Source organism: Pristiophorus japonicus, unplaced genomic scaffold (assembly GCF_044704955.1).
Source record: "Pristiophorus japonicus isolate sPriJap1 unplaced genomic scaffold, sPriJap1.hap1 HAP1_SCAFFOLD_314, whole genome shotgun sequence".
NCBI lineage: Eukaryota > Metazoa > Chordata > Chondrichthyes > Pristiophoridae > Pristiophorus > Pristiophorus japonicus.
Genome location: NW_027252933.1, coordinates 400,518 through 425,572, shown reverse-complemented (window position 1 = coordinate 425,572; position 25,055 = coordinate 400,518). Strand labels below are relative to the sequence as shown.

The 25,055-nt window shown below is 50.1% G+C and overlaps 1 non-coding gene across 1 annotated transcript; it reads right to left on the bottom strand.

The window, feature by feature from the left end:
• Positions 1–4,905: 4,905 nt before the first annotated feature.
• LOC139249475 (U1 spliceosomal RNA) lies at positions 4,906–5,069 on the bottom strand. Its single transcript, XR_011591186.1, has one exon. It is a non-coding gene; the product is annotated as a U1 spliceosomal RNA (small nuclear RNA).
• Positions 5,070–25,055: the final 19,986 nt, after the last annotated feature.

Below are 25,055 nucleotides of genomic sequence, written 5' to 3'. Positions count from 1 at the left end.
GCTTCCATATCCCTCTGCCAACTTTCTGGTTTTCCTGTGGGTGACAGTCGGCCAGTAGGAGGCAGTGGTCAGAGAAGAACACCGGCGTGACGTCGGTGGATCTGACCTTGAGCGTGTGGGACACAAACAGGAAGTCTATTCTGGAACGGACGGACCCGTCTGGTCTCGACCAGGTGTATCTGAGCGGTCGTCACCCTCATCTACAAGCAGAAGGGGGATAGGGAGGAAATCAAAAACTGGCGGCCCATTTCACTGCTCAATGTGGACCACAAGATCCTGTCAAAGGTCATCGACTGTACAGACTTTTTTCTGAATAAAGTATATTTTGAAAAAAAAAAATCGCCAACAGGGTCAAGGAGGTTTTGAGGATGTCCTTGAAACTATTGTGTCTGTGAGCACTCTAGCAATGAGTCCACGAGGTAAGGTGTTGTACTTGAACTGTGGTGACCTTAGTCCATTTATTACAGCTCCTGAGTGAGGGTACAGCATGGTGAGCTCCATTTTATACCTGGTTACCTGTCGTGTCCAGTGCAACATCGCCACTGACACCTGGGAATCCCTGGCCAAAGACTGCCCTGTACAACTGCAGTAAGACCTCCCTGCTCCTATACTCAAATCCTCTAGCTATGAAGGCCAACATACCATTTGCCTTCTTTACCGCATGCTGCACCTGTTTACCAACCTTCAATGACTAAAGTGGATGAATTAACTGTGCAAATAGATGTTAACAAATATGATGTGATTGGGATTACGGAGACGTGGCTCCAGGATGATCAGGGCTGGGAACTCAACATCCAGGGGTATTCAACATTCAGGAAAGATAGAATAAAAGGAAAAGGAGGTGGGGTAGCATTGCTGGTTAAGGAGCAAATTAAGGCAATAGTTCGGAAGGACATTAGCTTGGATGATGTGGAATCTATATGGGTAGAGCTGCAGAATACCAAAGAACAAAAAACATTAGTGGGAGTTGTGTACAGACCTCCAAACAGTAGTAGTGATGTTGGGGAGGGCATCAAACATGAAATTAGGGGTGCGTGCAATAAAGGTGCAGCAGTTATAATGGGTGACTTTAATATGCACATAGATTGGGTTAACCAAACTGGAAGCAATACGGTAGAGGAGGATTTCCTGGAGTGCATAAGGGATGGTTTTTTAGACCAATATGTCGAGGAACCAACTAGGGGGGAGGCCATCTTAGACTGGGTGTTGTGTAATGAGAGAGGATTAATTAGCAATCTCGTTGTGCGAGGCCCCTTGGGGAAGAGTGACCATAATATGGTGGAATTCTGCATTAGGATGGAGAATGAAACAGTTAATTCAGAGACCATGGTCCAGAACTTAAAGAAGGGTAACTTTGAAGGTATGAGGCGTAAATTGGCTAGGATAGATTGGCGAATGATACTGAAGGGGTTGACTGTGGATGGGCAATGGCAGACATTTAGAGACCGCATGGATGAACTACAACAATTGTACATTCCTGTCTGTCGCAAAAATAAAAAAGGGAAGGTGGCTCAACCGTGGCTATCAAGGGAAATCAGGGATAGCATTAAAGCCAAGGAAGTGGCATACAAATTGGCCGAAATAGCAGAGAACCCGGGGACTGGGAGAAATTTAGAACTCAGCAGAGGAGGACAAAGGGTTTGATTAGGGCAGGGAAAATGGAGTACGAGAAGAAGCTTGCAGGGAACATTAAGGCGGATTGCAAAAGTTTCCATAGATATGTAAAGAGAAAAAGGTTAGTAAAGACAAACGTAGGTCCCCTGCAGTCAGAATCAGGGGAAGTCATAACGGGGAACAAAGAAATGGCGGACCAATTGAATAAGTACTTTGGTTCGGTATTCACTGAGGAGGACACAAACAACCTTCCGGATATAAAAGGGGTCGGAGGGTCTAGTAAGGAGGAGGAACTGAGGGAAATCCTTATTAGTCGGGAAATTGTGTTGGGGAAATTGATGGGATTGAAGGCCGATAAATCCCCAGGGCCTGATGGACTGCATCCCAGAGTACTTAAGGAGGTGGCCTTGGAAATAGTGGATGCATTGACAGTCATTTTCCAACATTCCATTGACTCTGGATCAGTTCCTATCGAGTGGAGGGTAGCCAATGTAACCCCACTTTTTAAAAAAGGAGGGAGAGAGAAAACAGGGAATTACAGACCGGTCAGCCTGACATCGGTAGTGGGTAAAATGATGGAATCAATTATTAAGGATGTCATCGCAGTGCATTTGGAAAGAGGTAATATGATAGGTCCAAGTCAGCATGGATTTGTGAAAGGGAAATCATGCTTGACAAATCTTCTGGAATTTTTTGAGGATGTTTCCAGTAGAGTGGACAAGGGAGAACCTGTCGATGTGGTATATTTGGACTTTCAGAAGGCTTTCGACAAGGTCCCACACAAGAGATTAATGTGCAAAGTTAAAGCACATGGGATTGGGGGTAGTGTGCTGACATGGATTGAGAACTGGTTGTCAGACAGGAAGCAAAGAGTAGGAGTAAATGGGGACTTTTCAGAATGGCAGGCAGTGACTAGTGGGGTACCGCAAGGTTCTGTGCTGGGGCCGCAGCTGTTTACACTGTACATTAATGATTTAGACGAGGGGATTAAATGTAGTATCTCCAAATTTGCGGATGACACTAAGTTGGGTGGCAGTGTGAGCTGCAAGGAGGATTCTATGAGGCTGCAGAGCGACTTGGATAGGTTAGGTGAGTGGGCAAATGCATGGCAGATGAAGTATAATGTGGATAAATGTGAGGTTATCCACTTTGGTGGTAAAAACAGAGAGACAGACTATTATCTGAATGGTGACAGATTTGGAAAAGGAGAGGTGCAACGAGACCTGGGTGTCATGGTACATCAGTCATTGAAGGTTGGCATGCAGGTACAGCAGGCGGTTAAGAAAGCAAATGGCATGTTGGCCTTCATAGCGAGGGGATTTGAGTACAAGGGCAGGGAGGTGTTGCTACAATTGTACAGGGCCTTGGTGAGGCCACACCTGGAGTATTGTGTGCAGTTTTGGTCTCCTAACCTGAGGAAGGACATTCTTGCTATTGAGGGAGTGCAGCGAAGGTTCACCAGACTGATTCCCGGGATGGCGGGACTGACCTATCAAGAAAGACTGGATCAACTGGGCTTGTATTCACTGGAGTTCAGAAGAATGAGAGGGGACCTCATAGAAACGTTTAAAATTCTGACGGGGTTAGACAGGTTAGATGCAGGAAGAATGTTCCCAATGTTGGGGAAGTCCAGAACCAGGGGACACAGTCTAAGGATAAGGGGGAAGCCATTTAGGACTGAGATGAGGAGGAATTTCTTCACCCAGAGAGTGGTGAACCTGTGGAATTCTCTACCACAGAAAGTTGTTGAGGCCAATTCACTAAATATATTCAAAAAGGAGTTAGATGAAGTCCTTACTACTAGGGGAATCAAGGGGTATTGTGAGAAAGCAGGAATGGGGTACTGAAGTTGCATGTTCAGCCATGAACTCATTGAATGGCGGTGCAGGCTAGAAGGGCCGAATGGCCTACTCCTGCACCTATTTTCTATGTTTCTATGTTTCTAAAGAACCATGATACCCAGGTCTCGTTGCACCTCCCTTTTCCGAATCTGTCACCATTCAGATAATATTCTGCCTTCGTGTTTTTGCCCCCAAAGTGGATAACCTCACATTTATCCACATTATACTGCATCTGCCATGCATTTGCCCACTCACCTAACCTGTCCAAGTCACCCTGCAGCCTCTTAGCGTCCCCCTCACAGTTCACACCACCACCCAGTTTAGTGTCATCTGCAAACTTGGAGATATTACACTCAATTCCTTCATCCAAATCATTAATGTATATTGTAAAGAGCTGGGGTCCCAGCACTGAGCCCTGCGGCAGTCCACTAGTCACTGCCTGCCATTCTGAAAAGGACCCGTTTATCCCGACTCTCTGCCAACCAGTTGTCTATCCACGTCAGTATATTACCCCCAATACCATGTGCTTTGATTTTACACACCAATGGGACCTTGTCAAAAGCCTTTTGAAAGTCCAAATACACCACATCCACTGGTTCTGCCTTGTCCACTCTACTAGTTACATCCTCAAAAAATTCCATAAGATTTGTCAAGCATGATTTCCCTTTCCTAAATCCGTGCTGACTTTGGACCGATCCTGTCACTGCTTTCCAAATGCGCTGCTATTTCATCCTTAATAAATGATTGCAACATTTTCCCCACCACTGATGTCAGGCTAACCGGTCTATAATGACCCACTTTGTCTCTCCCTCCCTCCCTTTTTATACCGCAGTGTGGGCTGGCCCCGGGTCCCTGTCCCCGAACTCAGGCTTCTCCTGGTCCCCGATCACGTCCCTCCACAGTCTCTTACCGCTCCTTCGCCCCGACCTCGTCGCTCCCGCTGTGTGTGCCCACGCGCCAATCAGCGAGCTGATCCAAAATAAGTGTGCTGAGATAGCTCCAGATGAATTGAAAGAGATTTGTGGGTTGGAGTTGATTTAACGCTGAAAATGCCCAAGCAATTTGTCCAAAGTAGCAGTGAAGAAAGCTGAATGAACTATGTGGCTAAAGCAAGTGAAAGTGCGTGATGTTCTGCTGAGACCATAGCTTCCGTACTGTGTGGAATTGTGGTCCCCGAGATCCAAGTGAGATATTTAAGCGACTGAAATGTGATTTCTTAAACCTGAAATATGGTCCCCTTGTTGGATTGTGTGTGCATGATGATCGGCAGTTCGTCGGCTTGGACTCCGAGAGTTTTGTGATAACCTCTTGTCAGTAAATGCTTTGCAGGGTTAGTTAGGGGCCATTTTTATCAGTGCCTGTGTTGGAAATAAAGTATAGATTGAGATTGAAGAATAAATATTGAAGTTACAAATGCATATGTTGCCAATTCTGATATTAATTGTAAAGCCAGGGGAGAGCGCGAACGCAGTCCCCCACTACCACAAATTTTGCAGTCGAGTATCCCGCATTTGGGGACATCGCAGGCGTCAGCACACCCGAAGTGCAATGGGCTAGCCTCGTCCTGGGAGAACCACCTTCTTGATCATGGTTACTCCCCTGCCAGGTAAGTATGCTTGATTTTCGCACACAACTGCCTCCCGACATCATCCGCTGCCTCTTAATGTCTCAACGACTCATGTATAAAAAAATCACAATGTCCCTTTTCACAAAGTGCTGCTGCTTTGACATATCCATTCTGCTAAAATATTGCAATGTCTAATGATATATGCCTTGTGAAAACACTGCATGAATACAGACGATTCCGTCCTTATTTGCATATTGTCCTTAAAAGGAAATCAAAGCTCCCTCAGTCACATGCCTTCGGGCCAGGGAAAGTTTTCCGCAAATATAATCGCGATGTATATTTATTACCTGTGAAGTAAATGTTTGTCAAATCTTCATGTGAAAACTAATTCAGAATCTGACGTGTTTGAAAAAGCAATGTTCCAGTTTTGCACAGGGGAAGATCAATAGGGAGGTGTGAGCTTGTGGCCGGGAGTCTTCGTCACAACAACAGCAACAACAAAAACTTGTATTTATATAGCGCCTTGAACGCAGTGAAACGTCCCAAGGCATTTTTTAAAATTTCAAAATATACTTTATTCATAAAACAATCTGTACAGTACATTCAATGGCATTTCAGTACATTTCGCTGCGGTCAGCAATCCCATACAATACATCTGGGTGCTGACGGCAGTTCCGTTCGTTACATTTCTTGTTTTTCAGTTCAAGTGCGATTCGGTCCAATAAACGGGATACATTGTGGTACATTCACACAAATTACGTTTCATGTGTCACAATCCAGTGCCCGGAATGGGTGACGGTACATTTACATTTTTCTTTTCAAACATGCATTTCGTAACACACCTTGCATTGTACATGGCACGACATTGGTGTTTACAGATTTGGTGCTCTATGTTCACACAAAGTAAATTACAAATACAGCCCGAGGGGAGTTTGTACAGATTCCATCCCCCTGGTTTACCGTGGCAGAAGGGCTTTAAACTGTGGCCCTTCCCCACCGTGCCTTTGCGGCGACTGCACCAATTTTCAGTGCGTCTCTCAGCACGTATTCCTGGATCTTGGATTGCGCCAGTCTGCAACACGCAGACGTGGACATCTCCTTGCTCTGGAAAACCAGCAAGTTTCGGCAAGACCAAAGAGCGTCTTTGACCGAGTTGATGGCCCTCCAGCAGCAGGTGATGTCAGTCTCGGTGTGTGTCCCTGGGAACAGCCTGTAGAGCACAGAGTCCTGTGTTACGGAGCTGCTCGGGATGAACCTCGACAGCAACCACTGCATCTCTTTCCAGACCTGCGTCGCAAAGGCGCAATCCTGAAGGAGATGGGTGACAGTCTCGTCCGCCCCGCAGCCGGCCCGGGGGCACCGTGCCGTGCTGTTGAGGCGTCGGCTGTGCATGAACGCTCTGACGGGTAGGGCCCTCCTCACTGCCAACCAAGCTACGTCTTGGTGCTTGTGTGAAAGCTCTGGCGATGAGACGTTCTGCCAAACAAGTTCGACAGTCCGCTCAGGGAACCACCCGACAGGGTCCACCCTCTCCTTCTTTCGTAGGTTCCGACTCTTCAAGTGCACACCCAAGTACTTTTTAAATGTGATAAGGGTTTCTGTCTCTATCACCCTTTCAGGCAGTGAGTTCCAGACCCCCACTACCTTCTGGGTGAAGAAATGTTTCCTCATCTCCCCGCGAGTCCAACTACTTTAAATCTATGTCCCCTGGTTATTGACCCCCTCCGCCAAGGGAAATAGGTCCTTCCTATCCACTCTATCTAGGCCCCTCATAATTTTATATACCTCAATTTAATCTCCCCTCAACCTCCTCTGTTCCAAGGAAAACAACTCCAGCCGATCCAATCTTTCCTCACAGCTAAAGTTTTCCAGTCCTGGCAACATCCTCGTAAATCTCCTCTGCACACTTTCGAGTGCAATTCCATCCTTCCTGTAATGCGGTGACCAGAACTGCACGTAGTACTCAAGCTGTGGCCTAACTAGTGTTGTAAACAGTTCTAGCATAACTTCCCTGCTCTTGTATTCTGTGTCTCGGCTAATAAAGCAAAGCATTCCATATGCCTTTATAACTACCTTATCGACCTGTCCGGCTACATTTAAGGATCTGTGGACATATACTCCAAGGTCCCTCTCTTCCTCCACACCACTCAGTATCCCCCCATGTATTGTGTATTCCCTTGCCTTGTTAACGCTCCCCAAATGCATTGCCTCACTTTTCTGGGTTGAATTCCATTTGCCACTTTTCTGCCCAAATGACCAGTTCTTCGATATCTTCCTGCAGTCTAAAGCTTTCCTCCTCAATGTCAACCACGTGGTCAATTCTTGTTTCATCTGCAAATTTCTTTATCATGTCCCCGACATTTACATCCAAATCATTCATTTGTCGTCGTTCTGTACATTTAAAAAAAATATTTAACCAGCAAGTTTTTTTTGAGTGTCAGCAAATTCAACGGGCAATTCATTGTTTTATTTTGCTACCTTTCAGTCATGTGAAACCCAATGAGAATTTAGTCAGGCAGGGAATAGGTACGTTACTGTTTGAGGAGATCTTGCTCCATGCCAGATTGTGGCTTGCTGAAGCAGTAACTACCTAACTTTACAAGGATGATACCAGAAATGCGAGGTTATACCCATGAGGAAAGGATGAACAGGCTGGGTCTGTTTTCTCTTGAAAGGAGAAGGCTGAGGGGTGACCTAATAGAGGTCTTTACAATTATGAAAGGTTTTGATAGAGTGGACACAGAGGGAATGTTTCCACTTGTGGGTAGGAACAAAACTTGAGGCCATCAATACATGATAGTTACCAAGAAATCAAATAGAGAGTTCAGAAGAAACTTCTCTACCCAGAGAGGGGTGAGAATGTGGAACTCGCTACTATAGGGAGTAGTTGAGGTAAATAGTATCGATGCATTTAAGGGGAGGCAAGATAAGCGTATGAGGGAGAAGGGAACAGAGGGTTATGCTGAGAGTTAGATGAGGAAAGATGGGAGGAGGCTCACGTGGAGTATAAACTGCGGCATGGACTGGTTGAGCCGAATAGCCTTTTTCTGTGCTGCAAGTCCGATGTAATCTGCTCCCTTCGTTAAAGAACAGAGAACCCATTCAGCCGCCCGCTATCAGCGACATTCTGACAATCCACGAAAGAAAACAACTTTCAAATGTGCAAAAGCTGATGAATTTATTTACAAACAGAAGAATAAACCAACAATTTTTGATACCAAAGTGCTTGAGGGTTTCTTCATTCGAAGACCCATACAAGGTGCTCCCCTATTGGCTTAAACTTTCCCTTGTTCCACATTGTGAGATTCCCTTGTGCCTGTCGTTCCACATTGTGACATTCCCTTGTTCCTGGTGTTCCACATTGTGACATTCCCTTGTTCCTGGTGTTCCACATTGTGACATTCCCTTGTTCCTGGTGTTCCACATTGTGACAGTCACTTGTGAAATTTCCCTCTGCCCCGATTGGGGGCGGTAACCAGCTGGAGCTGGGACTTTCTGTGCCTGGCACATAAATCCCACTCCTGTCATTGAATTGGGCTTCCCGTTCCTCAAAGGAAGTGAGGCACAATCTCGCCACTCCACTTCCATTAGGGGCAGTTGGTGGGGCGCTACTGGGGCGGCGAGTGAATTGCTACGTGAATGCTCCGCGTAGCACTGACATGATTCAACGCCATTCCCCTTCGCTTAAAGGGGAGGACGCTACGCACTCTGCAAGGCTTCTGATGTCCTCCACTAGGCCACCAGGGCAGCATGGGACTGGGCCTGTAGCCCGGCACCCAAACCGAGAGTCGGCAAACCAGTAAAGATGGCGGTGTGGGGCGCTGACACCCTCCCCTTTAGGTATGGCCTCGAGAGCGAAGCCGCTCACACCAACCCCGGGGCCTATGAGGCAATTTCCCCCGCGGGGCATTGAGGTCGGCACGGGACGGTGAGGGGCAGCACCTCCGCAAACTCCCGGGCGGTTTCTTCTGCCGCGTTAGCACCCCCCGGAGGTGCTAATGGGTCTCTCAAATAGGGGCAATTTTGCCCCCTGAATGTTCCATGTCGCCCTCTAGTGTCAGCTGTGGCTCAGTGGGTAACACCCTAAGGGGTAGAAATTGCCCCCTGCCCGAAACGGGGCCCGTTTCCATGGTTTTTACCACAGCTGCGGGTCAGGTCGCCTCTTGAACGACATTCGGCTCTTTTTTTTTCCACGGATCCGGAAGTCGATCAAAATGGGAGCAGTGACAACACCTGAGGGGTGGATACGTGGCAGTGACAGTAACTTAGGGGCGGAAGTTGGGTTCGAGCGGTGTCAGTGCCACGATGACATCATCACCCTCTGTGTGGGGTTAGAGGGAATCGTTTTCTATTGAGAAACCTGAGTGAGTTTAGGACACCAGCGATACCACCGAGCTGCACAGCACACTGCTTTCTCCCGTGTAATAACGGGGAATGAAATGAACAAGCCGTGGAATTTATGTTTCATAGAGTAACTATTTGTAGTGCGTTTACAGATTCCCAATGTACACATTGTGCCACCAGCTGGAAGTATTTCGGAGGCATCTGTGAAGGACTGGAATGCAGCTAACATGCACTACTTCTCCACCTGGTCTCACCTCATAGTCATTGACAGTAAAGAGGAGCAGGTAAGGATTTGTAGTCCGACGCAGGGGCACTACCAACACCAGCCTACCCCTGTCTCAGTACTGCCCCCAACCCTGTTGGTCATCAGTGAGCCACTGCTGTTGGAGACCATCTCTGATCACTCCCTTGTATCGCTCTCCACTCACATCCCCCTTCCCACCCCCCACTTCCTTCTGTGTCCACCCCTGAAAAAAATTCTCCCCGTCATTTACAATGCACTATCAAATTCCCAACTGTCTAGCCATTGGCCCTCCATTCTAATCCACAAAATATCTAATCCCACCCTCACCTTTGCTGCCCTTGTCCCCATTAAAACCATTACTCTCTCTCACCCTGGACATTCCCCCAGTTACAGCCCTCATCTTCGCTCCCTTAAATCCAAGAGATGCAGACTTGACTGTTTATGGTGCACAACTGGTTTAGCCATTTATCGCGTGCTCTGGTCACATAAAGCACTATTGGGTCCTGCTCTCCTGTGCCCAAACTGGTCACTACCCCAGAATCATCCTGGAATGCAAAGTTAAACCCCGGCTTCTCTTCTCCCAAAATTCTCTGGACTCTGGGGATGTACCAGCGGATTGGAGAGCAGCTAATGTAACGCCTCTGTTTAAAAAAGGGGGCAGGTAAAAGGCAGGTAACTATAGGCCGGTTAGTTTAATATCTGTAGTGGGAGAAATGCTTGAAACTATCATTAAGGAAGAAATAGCGGGACATCTGGATAGGAATAGTGCAATCAAGCAGACGCAGCATGGATTCATGAAAGGGAAATCATGTTTAACTAACTTACTGGAATTCTTTGAGGATATAACGAGCATGGTGGATAGAGGTGTACCGATGGATGTGGTGTATTTAGATTTCCAAAAGGCATTCGATAAGGTGCCACACAAAAGGTTACTGCAGAAGATAAAGGTACGCGGAGTCAGAGGAAATGTATTAGCATGGATAGAGAATTGGCTGGCGAACAGAAAGCAGAGAGTCGGGATAAATGGGTCCTTTTCCGGTTGGAAATCAGTGGTTAGTGGTGTGCCACAGGGATCAGTACTGGGACCACAACTGTTTACAATATACATAGATGACCTAGAAGAGGGGACAGAGTGCAGTGCAACAAAATTTGCAGATGACAGAAAGATTAGTGGGAAAGCGGGTTGTGTCGAGGACTCATAGAGGCTGCAAGGAGATTTGGATAGGTTAAGCGAATGGGCTAAGGTTTGCCAGATGGAATACAATGTCGGAAAATGTGAGGTCATCCACCTTGGGAAAAAAAACAGTCAAAGGGAATATTATTTGAATGGGGAGAAATTACAACATGCTGTGGTGCAGAGGGACCTGGGGATCCTTGTGCATGAATCCCAAAAGGTTAGTTTGCAGGTGCAGCAGGTAATCAGGAAGGTGAATGGAATGTTGGCCTTCATTGCGAAAGGGATGGAGTACAAAAGCAGGGAGGTGTTGCTGCAACTGTCTCAGGTATTGGTGAGGCCGCACCTGGAGTACTGCGTGCAGTTTTGGTCACCTTACTTAAGGAAGGGTACACTAGCTTTGGAAGGGGTACAGAGATGATTCACTAGGCTGGTTCGAGAAATGAGGGGGTTACCTTATGATGATAGATTGAGTAGACTGGGTCTTTACTCCTTGGAGTTCAGAAGGATGAGGGGTGATCTTCTAGAAACATTTAAAATCATGAAAGGGATAGACAAGATAGAGGCAGAGAGGTTGTTTCCATTGGTGGGGGAGACTAGAACTAGGGGGCACAGCCTCAAAATACGGAGGAGCCAATTTAAAACCGAGTTGAGAAATAATTTCTTCTCCCAGAGGGTTGTGAATCTGTGGAATTCTCTGCCCAAGGAAGCAGTTGAGGCTGGCTCATTCAATGTTTTCAAGTCAAAGATAGATAGATTTTTAAGCAATAAGGGAATTAAGGGTTACGGGGAGAGGGTGGGTAAGTGGAGCTGAGTCCATGACCAGATCAGCCATGATCTTATTGAATGGCGGAGCAGGCTCGAGGGGCTAGATGGCCTACTCCTGTTCCTAATTCTTATGTTCTTATGTTCTTATGTTCTCCATTACCAACTATCTTCCAAAACCCCTCAGCCCTTTCACCACCACCCTCCCCTCCAACAAGTGTGAGGAACTCATGGACTGAGATCATCTTATTCGCTGTATCTACCTCTTCCCTCCTTACCTCAACCCAAACTTCCACAATGTTCCCCCTGCCCAGCCTTGACCTCACAACTTTCTCTAGGCTGGTTCCCTGAGCGGACTGTCGAACTTGTTTGGCAGAACGTCTCATCGCCAGAGCTATCACACAAGCACCAAGATGCAGCTTGGTTGGCGGTGAGGAGGGCCTTACCCGTCAGAGCGTTCATGCACAGCCGACATCTCAGCAGCACGGCATGGTGCCCCCGAGTCAGCTGCGGGGCGGACGAGACTGTCACCCATCTCCTTCAGGATTGCGCCTTCGCAAGGCAGGTTTGGAAAGAGATGCAGTGGTTGCTGTCGAGGTTCATCCCGAGCAGTTCCGTAACACAGGACTCTGTGCTCTACGGGCTGTTCCCAGGGACACACACCGAGACTGACATCACCTGCTGCTGGAGGGCCATCAACTCGGTCAAAGACGCTCTTTGGTCTTGTCGAAACTTGCTGGTCTTCCAGAGCAAGGAGATGTCCATGTCTGCGTGTTGCAGACTGGCGCAATCCAAGATCCAGGATTACGTGCTGAGGGACGCACTAAAAATTGGTGCAGTCGCCGCAAAGGCACGGTGGGGAAGGGCCACAGTTTAAAGCCCTTCTACCACGGTAAACCCGGGGGATGGAATCAGTACAAACCCCCCTCGGGCTGTACTTGTAACTTCTTTTTTGTGAACATGGAGCACCATGATCAGTAAACACCTATGTAGTGCCATGTACAATGCAAGGTCTGTTTCGTAATGCACGTTGAAAAGAAAAATGTAAATGTACCGTCACCCATTCCGTGTACTGTGTAGTGACACATGAAATGTAATTTGTTGAATGTACTACAATGTATCCCGTATTGTACCGAATTGTACTTGAACTGAAAAGCAAGGAAATGTATCGAACGGAACTGCTGTCAGCACCCAAATGTAGTGTATGGGATTGCTGACCGCAGCTAAATGTACTGAACTGCTTTTGAATGTACTGTACAAAGTTTTATATGAATAAAGTATATTTTGAAATTAAAAAAAATCTTTCTCTCGGCTGTCGCCTACCTCGCCTCATACCCTCTCCGAGTATATCATGACCATGAGATCCACCTCCTGCCCTATTCTCTCTACCCTATTCAAAGCAAACTGTTGAGCACCCAACTTCCTTTCCTGGTACCAATGTTATCAGATATTGTTGACGATTCTCTCTCCTCAGATACTGTCCCCTCCCTTTCAAAGCTGCCATCATCACCCCTCTCCTCGAAAAAACCTCATCATTGACCTCTCTGGCTTTGCAATCTCGCTTTCCTCCCCAAACGTGTTGAACGTCTTGTCACTTCCCAAATCCATGCCCAGCTTCCCTGCAATTCTATGTTTGAACCCCTCCAATCAGGTTTTCGGCCCACCATATCACTGAAACAGTCCTTATCAAAGTCACAAATGACATCCCATGTGACTGTGACCGGGTGAACTAGCCCTCCTCATCATTCTCGACCCCTCTGCCACAGTTTAAAAAACACTTCAATTTATATAGCGCCTTTCACGACCATTGGACATCTCAATGTGCTTTATTGCCAATGACGGGTTTTTTTGAGTGTAGTCACTGTTGTAATGTGGGAAATGCGGCAGCCAATTCGCATAAAAGCAAGCTCCCACAAACAGCAATGTGATAATGACCTGATAATCTGTTTTTTTGTGATGTTGATTGAGGGATAAATATTGTCCAGGACACCGGAGATAACTCCCCTGCTCTTCTTCAAAATAGTGCAATGGGATCTTTTACCTCCACTTGAGAGGGCAGATGGGGCCTCAGTTTAACATCTCATCCAAAAGACGGCACCTCCGACAGTGCAGCGCTCCCTCAGTACTGCACTGTATTGTCAGCCTAGATTTTTTGTGGTCAAGTCCCTGGAGTGGGACTTGAACCCACAACTTTCTGACTCACAGGTGAGTGTGCTGCCCACTGAGCCACAGCTGACACCATCCTCCTCCAATGCCTCTCCTCCATCGTCCAGCTGGGCAGGACTGCCCTCACCTGGTTTAATTCCTAATTGTCCAGATGTAGACAGAGAACCTCCTACAATGGCTTCTCTTCCCACTCCTGCACCATGACCTCTGGAGTACCCCAAAAAACTATTTAGAAACAGAAATTTACAGCGCAGAAGGAGGCCATTTCGGCCCATCGTGTCCGCGCCGGCCGACAAAGAGCCACATGGCCCTCGGTCAGCAGCACTGAAGGTTACATATAATAAACCTATGAACAATGAACAATGGTAGAAAGGTAAAGAGCACCCAGCCCAACCAGTCCGCCACACATAACTGCGACACCCCTTACACTGAAATATTCTGCACTCCACCCCAACCGGAGCCATGCAATCTCCTGGGAGAGGCAAAAACCAGATAAAACCCAGGCCAATTGGGGAAAAGAATCTGGGAAAATTCCTCTCCGACCCATCCAGGTGATTGAAACGAGTCCAGGAGATCACCCTGGCCGAATTCGATTCCTGCAGTACTTACCATCATATCTGCGCCAACCAACAAGAGGTTATCCAGTCTAATCCCAAATAACAGCTCTAGGTCCGTAACCCTGCAGATTACGGCACATTAAGTGCCCATCCTTTCAAATATGGTGAGGGTTTTTGCATCCAACACCCTTCCAGGCAGCGAGTTCCAGAACCCCACAACTCTCTGCTTGAAGAAGCCCCCGTCAAATCCCCTCTAAACCTTCCACCAACCACCTTAAAACTATGCCCCCTCGTAATAGACCCTCCACCAATGGAAAAAGGCCCTTGCTAAACAAACCCAGCCTATCCAATCTTTTTTTTTTAAATTTCAAAATATAATTTATTCATATAAAAATTTGCACAATACATTCGAAAGCAGTTCAGTACATTTGGTGCGGTCAGCAATTCCATACATTACATTTGGATGCTGACTGCAGTTCCGTTCAATACATTTCTTTACTTTACATTTCAAGGTACAATTCATACAATTCAGGATACATTGTGGTATGTTCATCAAGTTACATTACATGTGTCACCAAAGGTACACAGTGAGGGTACAGTTACATTTGTTTCCAACATGCATTACGCAACAGAACTTGCATTATACATGGCACTACACAGGTGTTTGCAGATCATGGTGCTCGATGTATACAAAAGGTTTACCATTGCAGCCCGAGGGGAGTTTTATACAGATTCCATCCCCTGGGTTTACCGTGGCGGAAGGGCTTTAAACTGTGGCCCTTCCCTTTGCGGCGACTGCACCAATTTTCAGTGCGTCCCTCAGCACGTAGTCCTGGATCTTGTATTGTGCCAGTCTGCAACACGCAGACGTGGACATCTCCTTGCTCTGGAAGACCAGCAAGTTTCGGCAAGACCAAAGTGCGTCTTTGACCGAGTTGATGGCCCTCCAGCAGCAGGTGATGTCAGTCTCGGTGTGTGTCCCTGGGAACAGCCCGTGGAGCACAGAATCCTGTGTTACGGAGCTGCTCGGGATGAACCTCGACAGCAACCACTGCATCTCTTTCCAGACCTGCCTTGCGAAGGCGCAATCCTGAAGGAGGTGGGTGACAGTCACGTCCGCCCCGCAGCCGACTCGGGGGCACCGTGCCGTGCTGCTGAGACGCTGGCTGTGCATGAACGCTCTGACGGGTAGGGCCCTCCTCACCGCCAACCAAGCTACATCTTGGTGCTTGTGTTTAAGCTCTGGCGATGAGACATTCTGCCAAGTGAGTTCGACAATCTGCTCAGGGAACCACCCGACAGGGTCCACCCTCTCCTTCTTTCATCGGGCGACCAGGACCTTACGTGCTGACCACTGTTTTATGGCTTTGTGGCCAAAGGTTTTTTTTGTGAAAAACTTTTCCACGAAGGACAGGTGGACAGGCATGGTCCAGCTGATGGGGCCGTTTCGCGGCAGCGTGGCCAGGCCCATCCTTCGCAACACTGGGGACAGGTAGAACCTCAGCACGTAGTGACACTTTGTGATTGCATACTGGGGGTCTGTGCACAGCTTGATGCAGCCGCACACAAAGGTGGCCATCAGGATGAGGACCACGTTCGGAACATCCTTTCTTCCACTGTCCAGAGATTTGTACATTGTGTCTCTGCGGACACGGTCTATTTTGGATCTCCAGACAAAGTGGAAGACGGCCCGGGTGACTGCCGCGGCACAGGAGCGAGAGATGGGCCAGACCTGTGCCACGTGCAGCAACCCCGAGAGTACCTCACTCCTGATGACCAGGTTCTTTACTGCCATGGAGAGGGAGCACAGCTTCCACCATCCCAGTTTTTGTTTCACTTTGGCGATACGCTCTTCCCAGTTTTTGGCGCACGCCCCATCCGCTCTGAACCATATTCCCAACACCTTCAGGTAATCTGGCTTAACGGTGAAGGGAATAAAGGATCGTTCGGCCCAGTTGCCAAAGAACATGGCCTCGCTCTTGCTGCGATTGACCTTTGTTCCCGAGGCCAGTTCAAACTGGTCGCAGACTGTGAGCAATCTGCGGATCCGAGCAAAAGATGGCTACGTCGTCCATGTATAGGGAGGTCGTGACCTGAGCGCCTCTGCTGCCTGGGATCGTCACCCCTCTAATGCCCGCATCCTTCCTGATGGACCCGGCAAAGGACTCGATACAACACACAAACAAGAGAGACGAGAGAGGACAGCCTTGCCAGACTCCAGATCTGACCGAAAAGCTTTCAGTTTCCCACCTGTTGATTAGAACTGCACGACTGATGTCTGTGTAGAGCAGTTGGATCCAATTGCGGATACCCTCCCCAAACCCCATTTTGGAGAGCACGTCCATCAGGTACGTGTGCAATATCCTGTCAAAGGCCTTCTCCTGGTCTAAGCTGATTAAGCAGGTGTCCACCCCCCTGTCCCGCACGTAGGCGATCGTATCCCTGAGTAGCGCCAGGCTATCAGAGAGCTTCCTGCCGGGGACAGCGCAGGTCTGGTCCGGGTGAATCACCAGCTCAAGAGCAGGCTTGACCCTGTTGGCGATGACCTTTGACAGGATCTTGTTGTCCACATTGAGCAGCGAAATGGGTCACCAGCTTTTGATTTCCTCCCTCTCCCCCTTCTGCTTGTAGATGAGGGTGATGATGCCTTTCCTCATTGATTCTGACAAACTACCAGCCAGAAGCATACCCCCGTACACTTCCAGCAGGTCTGGGCCCATCCAGTCCCACAGAGCGAATACAACTCGACTGGTAAGCCGTCGCTTCCGGGAGTTTTAATCATCGCAAGGGACCGGACGGTCTTTGTCATCTTGTCCAGAGTTAGCGGGTGGTCCAGACTCTCCTGCTCACTGTCGTTGAGGACCTCCGAAATAGACGACAGGAACGACTGGGAGGCTGTGCGGTCTGTGGGCTTGACGACATACAGCCTGGCATAGAAGGATTTACTGATCCTCAGCATGTCAGGCTGCGAAGACGTCACAGAACCGTCTTCTTCCTTTAGGCTGGTGATCACAGAGCTCCCCCTGTGTACCTTTTGGAAGAAGAAGCGCGAACACGTCTCATCCTGCTAGACAGAGCAGACTCTGGAGAGGAAGATGATTTTGGAGGACTCTGAGGCAAAGAGCGAGGCTTGCTGGCCCTTCACCTCTTCGAGTTCCTCCGTGACATCGACCCCCATCGACTGCAGCAGGAGCAGGTTTTGCATGCTCTTCTGGAGTTGGGACAATTCCCTCTGTCTCCCTCTCGCCTCCTGAACACCTTTGAGGATGAAGAACCTCTTGATGTTTGTCTTGATTGTTTCCCACCAGTGCATCGGGGAATCGCAGAGGGGTTTTACGGTTCTCCAACCTTTGTAATCCCTCTTGAGTTCCTCCACGTTTTCCGGAATCAACAGTTTCATGTTCAGCTTCCATATCCCTCTGCCAACTTTCTGGTTTTCCTGTGGGCGACAGTCGGCCAGTAGGAGGCAGTGGTCAGAGAAGAACACCGGCGTGACGTCGGTGGATCTGACCTGGAGCGTGTGGGACACAAACAGGAAGTCTATTCTGGAACGGACGGACCCGTCTGGTCTCGACCAGGTGTATCTGAGCGGTGCTCCGACTGCAGGGTTGCTGAAGACGTCGCACAGCTTGGCATCTTTTACCGCATCTATCAGGAGTCTGGACATGGTGCCCAGCTTGCTGTCGGCTCTGCTGGATCGCCCAGCCGCATCGATGATGCAGTTGAAGTCACTGTCCAGAATGACCGGCCTGGACGTTGCCAGCAGCAGTGGGAGCTGCTGGAAGAGGGCCAGCCGCTCGCTTCTGAGAGGCGAGGCATACACGTTAATTTGCCTTAGAGGGGAATTTTTGTACATTATGTCTGCTACGAGGAGGCGGCCGCCCACCACCTCCTTAACTTCGGTGATGGTGAAGTGGCCTCCCCGCAGCAGAATACCCAGGCCAGAAGACCGGCAGTCGTTGCCTCCTGACCATATGGATGGTCCATGGGCCCACCATCGTGACCACTGCTGGTAACTGCTGAAGTGTGGCAGCCCGCATTCCTGCAAGAACAGCAGGTCCGCTTTGACCTTGGCGAGCTACCCCAAGGTGGAAACACATCGCGTAGTGGATTTTACGCTGCGCACATCAATAGATGCTATTTTTAAATCCATGTTTAAGTTACAGGTTGCAGTTCAAAACATTTACATTTTAAATAAACTGTCCTTTACGTTGGAGACCTGCCCAGCGGCCGGTTCCTGCATACATAGATTTTCACTGTAAAAGTCTACTTCACCTGGGCTGGCATACTGGTCGTCCTCTGCCGTGGGAGTGTTTCGACCAGGGGACTGGTGACGTGTTGTCAGAAAGTCCGATATGTCCTCTGCACTGTCCTCGCCTGGTGTTGGTGGTTCCCTCTTTTCATCAGTCGCAGCGATCTCGAGCTGGTGTGCTTCGATCGCTGTGTCGCTCCCGGTATTCCGGAGGTGGGGTGTGCTGGGCACTTCGCTGCTCCCGTTGTCCCGGAGCTGGTCTGCATTGGTCGCTTCTTCGCTCCCGGTGTTCCGGAGCTCGTGTGCGCTGAGCGCTTCGCTGCTCCCGGGTTCCCGGAGCGAGGCTGTGCCGGTCACTTCACTGCTCCCGGTCGCCTGTGGCTGTGGGTTGGCGTATTGACTCTTGTTTTGGTGGCGGTATTGAGGGGCTTTGTCTCGCCTTTCCTCATCAGACGAGCTGCCGTCGCTGCTGTCTGTCGTGGACGTTAGCCGCCTCTTCCCTGTCGTTCCCGCAGGGGCCCTTGCTCGCCTGTTCTCCTTACACTTGCGGGCCTTTTCCTTGACGGTCTCTCATCCCGCTTCATCGTCCGCTGTCTCCTCGTTCCTGGACTCGGTGCGATGGGGGAGAGCTTCGCTGCTGGCTGCTGGTGTCTCGCAGCTCGCCATGGCAGGCTTCTCTTCCTCACCGACTTGTTCCGAGTCCACGAGGGCGGTTGCTTCTTTGCCCAGGGCGTTGGTCGGGGGGAGGGTGTGGGTCTCCTCTGGAGTGTTGTGTTCCTCAGCTTCCTCCTCCTCTGGTGTAATGTTCTTTGCCGCCTGCGCATAGCTGAAGTTGCGTTTGGGGCAGTTTTTGTAAAGGTGCCCAGCCAGACCACAGAGGTTGCAGCACTTGGTCTCCTTACAGTCCTTTGTCTGGTGGCCTTCGTTCTTGCAGTTTCAGCAGATGAGAGTTTTGCAGCTTGCCGCCACATGGCCTGCCTTCCCGCAGGTCCGGCACACATTGGGCTGGCCAGCGTACACCATGTAGCCCCGACTTCCTCCGATGGCGAAGCTGGAGGGGGGGTGCAGGATGGTTCCGCTGGCGTCCACCTTCATGGTGACCTGGATCTGGTGCTTGCTGGTCCATATCCCGTGCAAGTCTTTCAGGTCGCTGCTGTTTCCTGCCCCATCGACATACCTGGCGGGAAAGTCAGCACATCAATGACTGGGATGTGGGGGTTGTACATCTGTACTGTGATAGTGCGTCTTCTCTGCAACGGTCGGGTGAACAGTGGCTCCCAAGTCAGCACTGAGCGCAGCGGTTCACTCGCCTCCTTCAGTCCCTTCAGGAACTTCAGGCAGAGGGCGACGGTTCTGAAGGTCACATCAAAGTAACCTCTCTTCGGGAGGTCCTGCAAAGCCAAGACGTCGGTGACTTTCAAGCCACATGTTCTGATAGGTCCTTACTACACAGTATAAATACACACCAGGCCCATGCTTGAGAGAAGGTCAGTCTGTGACCTGTCCTTTATTCCTCAGCACTCAAGTGATGAAGGTGGGTGGAGCTTCCCCTTTTATACCTGAAGGTCCAGGTTAGGAGTGTCTCCCACCTAGTGGTCAGTGTTCTCACGGTGTACATACAGTTTATACATGGGTTTCAATGCTAGTTGAATACATGACATCACCTCCCCCCTTATTGGGATCACAGGTTGAGTCTCTCTGGTGGTTTACGCTCCCTTGTCGAGCGCCTGAGTTGGGGCTCCGGTTGTTGGGCGCTGGCCTGAGTGTCTGCTGTTTGCAGTGCCTCAGGCCTGTCCGGACTGCCCACAGTGACTCTACTCTCCTCCCTTTGGTTCCGGTGTTCGGTCACCTGTGGTGGTGTGAACTCTATATCGTGTTCTTCCTCTGCTTCTTCTATGGGATTGCTGAACCTCCTTTTTGTTTGATCCACATGTTTGCGGCAGATTTGTCCATTGGTAAGTTTAACGACCAGAATCCTATTTCCCTCTTTGGCAACCACAGTGCCTGCGAGCCATTTGGGCCCTGCAGCGTAGTTGAGGACAAAAACAGGATCAGTTACATCAATACATCGCGCCCTCGCATTCCTGTCATGGTAGTGATATTGTGACTGGCGCCTGCTCTCGACAATTTCTTTCATGTTGGGGTGTATAAGGGATAATCAGGTTTTGAGCGTCCTTTTCATTAGTAGCTCTGCGGGTGGAACCCCTGTGAGCGAGTGTGGTCGGGAACTATAGGCCAACAGGAGGCGTGATAAGCGGGTTTGTAGGGAACCCCCTTGGGATCTGAGCATCCCCTGTTTGATTATCTGCACTGCTCGTTCTGCCTGGCCGTTTGAGGCCGGCTTGAACGGTGCCGTTCTAACATAGTTAATTCCATTGCCTGCCATGCAGTCCTGGAATTCAGTGTTTGTGAAGCACGGGCCATTGTCACTGACCAAGATGTCCGGTAGACCGTGGGCGGCGAACATTGCCCGCAGACTTTCTACCGTGGCAGAGGATGTGCTTGAATTTAAAATGTCACACTCGATCCATTTGGAGTAGGCGTCTACTACAACCAAAAACATTTTCCCCATGAAAGGACCTGCATAGTCCACATGGATGCGTGACCAAGGCTTGGCGGGCCATGGCCAGGGGCAAAGGGGGGCTTCCCTGGGCGCATGGCCCAGCTGGGCACAGGTGTTGCACCTGCGAACACAAAGTTCCAGATCTGCAATTATCCCTGGCCACCAAACGTGTGACCTGGCAATTGCCTTCATCGTGACAATGCCCGGCTGCCCATTGTGGAGTTCTCTGATGAACACCTCTCTGCCCATCTGGGGCATGACTACGCGGTTTCCCCACAGTAGGCAATCAGCCTGAATCGAGAGTTCATCCTTGCGCCTGTGAAATGGTTTAAATTTCTCAGGGCATGCCCTGTACGTGGCTGCCCAGTCCCCATTCAGGACACATTTCTTGACTAGAGACAATAGCGGGTCTCTATTTGTCCAGACTTTAATCTGACGGGCTGTCATGGGTGAGCCTTCGCTTCCGAAAGCTTCAACAGCCATGACCATCTCAGCACCATGCTCGGTAGCCCCCTCAGTGGTGGCTAGTGGGAGCCTGATGAGTGCATCGGCGCAGTTTTCGTTGCCCGGTCTGTGCCGAATTGTGTAGTCATAGGCAGCTAACGTGAGTGCCCACCTCTGTATGTGGGCCGATGCGTTTGCATTTATGGCCTTGTTATCGGCCAAAAGGGACGTTAGGGGTTTGTGATCTGTCTCCAGCTCAAATTTCCTGCCAAACAGGTACTGGTGCATTTTCTTTACCGCATATACACATGCGAGCGCCTCCTTTTCTACCATCCCGTAGCCCCTTTCTGCCTGGGACAGACTCCTGGAGGCATAAGCTACCGGCTGTAACTGACCCTTGGCATTGACATGCTGCAACACACACCCGACACCATAGGACGACGCATCACACGTTAACACAAGTTTCTTACATGGGTCATATAGCGTTAACAGATTGTTGGAACATAACAAATTGCGTGCTCTATTAAAAGCCCTTTCCTGGCTGTCCCCCCAGACCCATTTGTGACCTTTGCGTAGGAGCACGTGTAGCGGCTCTAGCAGCGTGCTCAATTTGGGAAGAAAGTTACCAAAATACTTCAGGAGCCCCAGGAACGAACGCAGCTCCGTCGTATTATGGGGTCTGGATGCTCTCTGGATCGCTTCCGTCTTGGATGCAGTAGGGCTGATCCCGTCTGCTGCTACCCTCATCCCCAGGAATTCTACCTCTGGAGCTAGGAAGATGCACTTCGCCTTTTTCAGTCGCAGACCTACCCGGTCCAGTCTGCGTAGCACCTCCTCCAGGTTGTGGAGGTGTTCTTCAGTATCGTAACCCGTAATGAGGATGTCGTCCTGAAAAACCACCGTCCCTGGAATCGACTTGAGGAGGCTTTCCATATTTCGTTGAAAGATCGCGGCATCTCTGTCCCAACCATTCCTTAACACAGTACCTCTCGTCTGTTCTGCTAGTGGCCATGCTCGCGTGGTTTAAATCCCAGTTTCTTGTCGCCATTGATACGTCCTCACTACACAGTATAAATGCACATGAGGCCCATGCTTGAGAGAAGGTCAGTCTGTGACCTGTCCTTTATTCCTCAGCACTCAAGTGATGAAGGTGGGTGGAGCTTCCCCTTTTATACCTGAAGGTCCAGGTTAGGAGTGTCTCCCACCTAGTGGTCAGTGTTCTCACGGTGTACAACTTAGGTCAGTTTATACATGGGTTACAATGCTGGTTGAATACATGACATGTTCCAAGCAGGATTTTCTTCACGAAAAGGTCCTGGTTGATCCTATCCAATCAGTCCTATCCAATCAGTCCTCATAGCTAAGATTCTCCTTTCCAGGCAGCATCCTCGTAAATCTCCTCTGCACCCTCTCCAGTTCAATCATATCCTTCCTATAATACGACAACCAGAACTGCCGCAGTACTCCAGCTGTGGCCGAACCAGAGTATTATACAATTTAAGCATAACTTCCCTGCTCTTGCATTCTATGCCTCGGTCAATGGAGGCAAGCATTCCATATGCCTTCTGAACCACCTTATCCACCTGGCCTGCTATTTCCAGGGAATCTGTGGACCAATGGTGGAGCTTTGGAGGCGTGGCCTATTCAGTTGGAGCTCTGTTGCTGTGAGAAAAGGAGCTTGCTGCTGTTGCTCCTGTCTGGAAAGCCTGTTGTGAGCCCTGAGAAACAGCCCAGGAAGAGGAGGAAGGGGCTTTCTACAATTCCAATTCATCCAGAGGGAGAGAGGAGAGCAGAAAATTCATCAACCTTTATTACTGCTACAGAGAGTTGGAGAGAGGAGGAAAAAAGAACAACTATCCAGTGTGGAAGGAGGGAGAAACTTCATCAACCAAAGGTGGGTGTGTTTTGGTGCATTCCCCTAAAGACTTTGTTGTATCGGTGGGGGGAGGAAAGAAGACTTGCTAGAGGGCCGGAACATCGCGGGGGGGTGTGTGTGTGTGGAAGTGTGTGTGGGGGTCTTGCTTACAGCTAGGCCCCACACACCATTGAAGCACGCCTCCCCCATTGCCTAGCCTGGGATAGCTGGAGCTACCTGGCTGAAGAACTATTAATCACCCCCCACCCGAAGACCATCTACAAAGACTGTGTTTGTTTTTATCATCTGGGGAGTGTACCCCAAGAAAAACACCCACCCATCGCTGTGAGGGGAGACCTGCCCTCACAGCTTCCCTCTTTCCCACCCCCTTATCTCTTTCACTCTCTCTCTGTCTCTCCCCTCTCTCTCTGAGAGCCTCTTTCCTCCTAATTGAAAAACCAATTAAGACAACTGAGCAGAGGGAGCAAGGCCCCTCCCCAATTGTTAACTAGGGGAGAGGTGTGCCTCTTTTAGAGCTCCCTCTGTTCAAACACCAACGAGGCCATTTAAGACCATTAAGGCCAATGACTTTGGGGTGGGTGTTGCCCTTAAAGGGACCCCGTGATGGCGACCCCATCCACGCCGGTGGCAGGGCCAGCTAAGACGTACGCGCAGGCAGCGTCCACATCCACGGCGCCTCCTGCGCCTCCTGCTGCCCTGCCACCATTCAGACTTACAACAAAAAAACACGGGGTCAAGAGCTACACTCACCCCACAATGAGCATTGAGGAGTGCGTGCGGGCGATGGCTGGGGTAGTCGGCCCCTCGGCCATTGTCGCAGCCTCCAAGATGTCTGGGAAGGCTGTATTCTTCCTGGGGTCGGAGCGGGCGGTGGCCCTGGCCCTTGAAAAGGGGCTCACGGTGGGCGGGACGTTCCTGCCGGTGGACCCTCTCGAGGCCACCGCGCAGAGGGTCATCATTTCTAACGTCCCGCCCTTTGTTCCCGCTGAGCTCCTCCTCCCTCACCTACACCAACTGGGGGAGGTAAGGTCAGGGATTAACCCCATACCGCTCGGCCTCAGGGAGAACAGCCTGCGCCATGTGTTCTCCTTCCGCCGCCAGCTCTTTGTCCGGCTGGCGCGGGAGGAGACGACGGAGGGATCGTTTAATGTGGTGCACGAGGGGACTGCCTACCGCGTCTTCTGGACGTCGGACGGCGTGCGGTGCCATGCCTGTAGGGAGGGGGGGCATGTTCGCAAGAACTGCCCCGCCTCCAAGGCCGCCAAACCACCGAGGGCGGCCAAGGCTGGCACCGCCGCCACCCCTCCCCCTAGTAGCGTCCGCGTGCCGGGAGCTGTGGGTGCGCGGGCATCGTCGGGGGCCTTTGTTTTCACGGCCTCCGGCGGAGGGGAGGGAGAGCATCCGATCGGAAGGAAGGCGCGGAGGAAGGCGAAACATCTCGAGGCGGGTCCCCTCAGTGCGCCAGACAGTCTGATCACCGCGCTCAGCCCAACTCTGTCACCGGCGAGCGCGGGGTGCCCTGAGCCTGTGCCCGAGTCCTTGACCAATATCACAGAGGGGCTCGGACGCGGGCAAGATAAGAAAAAGGGGGGAGTGGAGCGGGAGGCCTCGGCAGACATGGAGGTCTCCCTGCCTCCGCGCCCCCCCA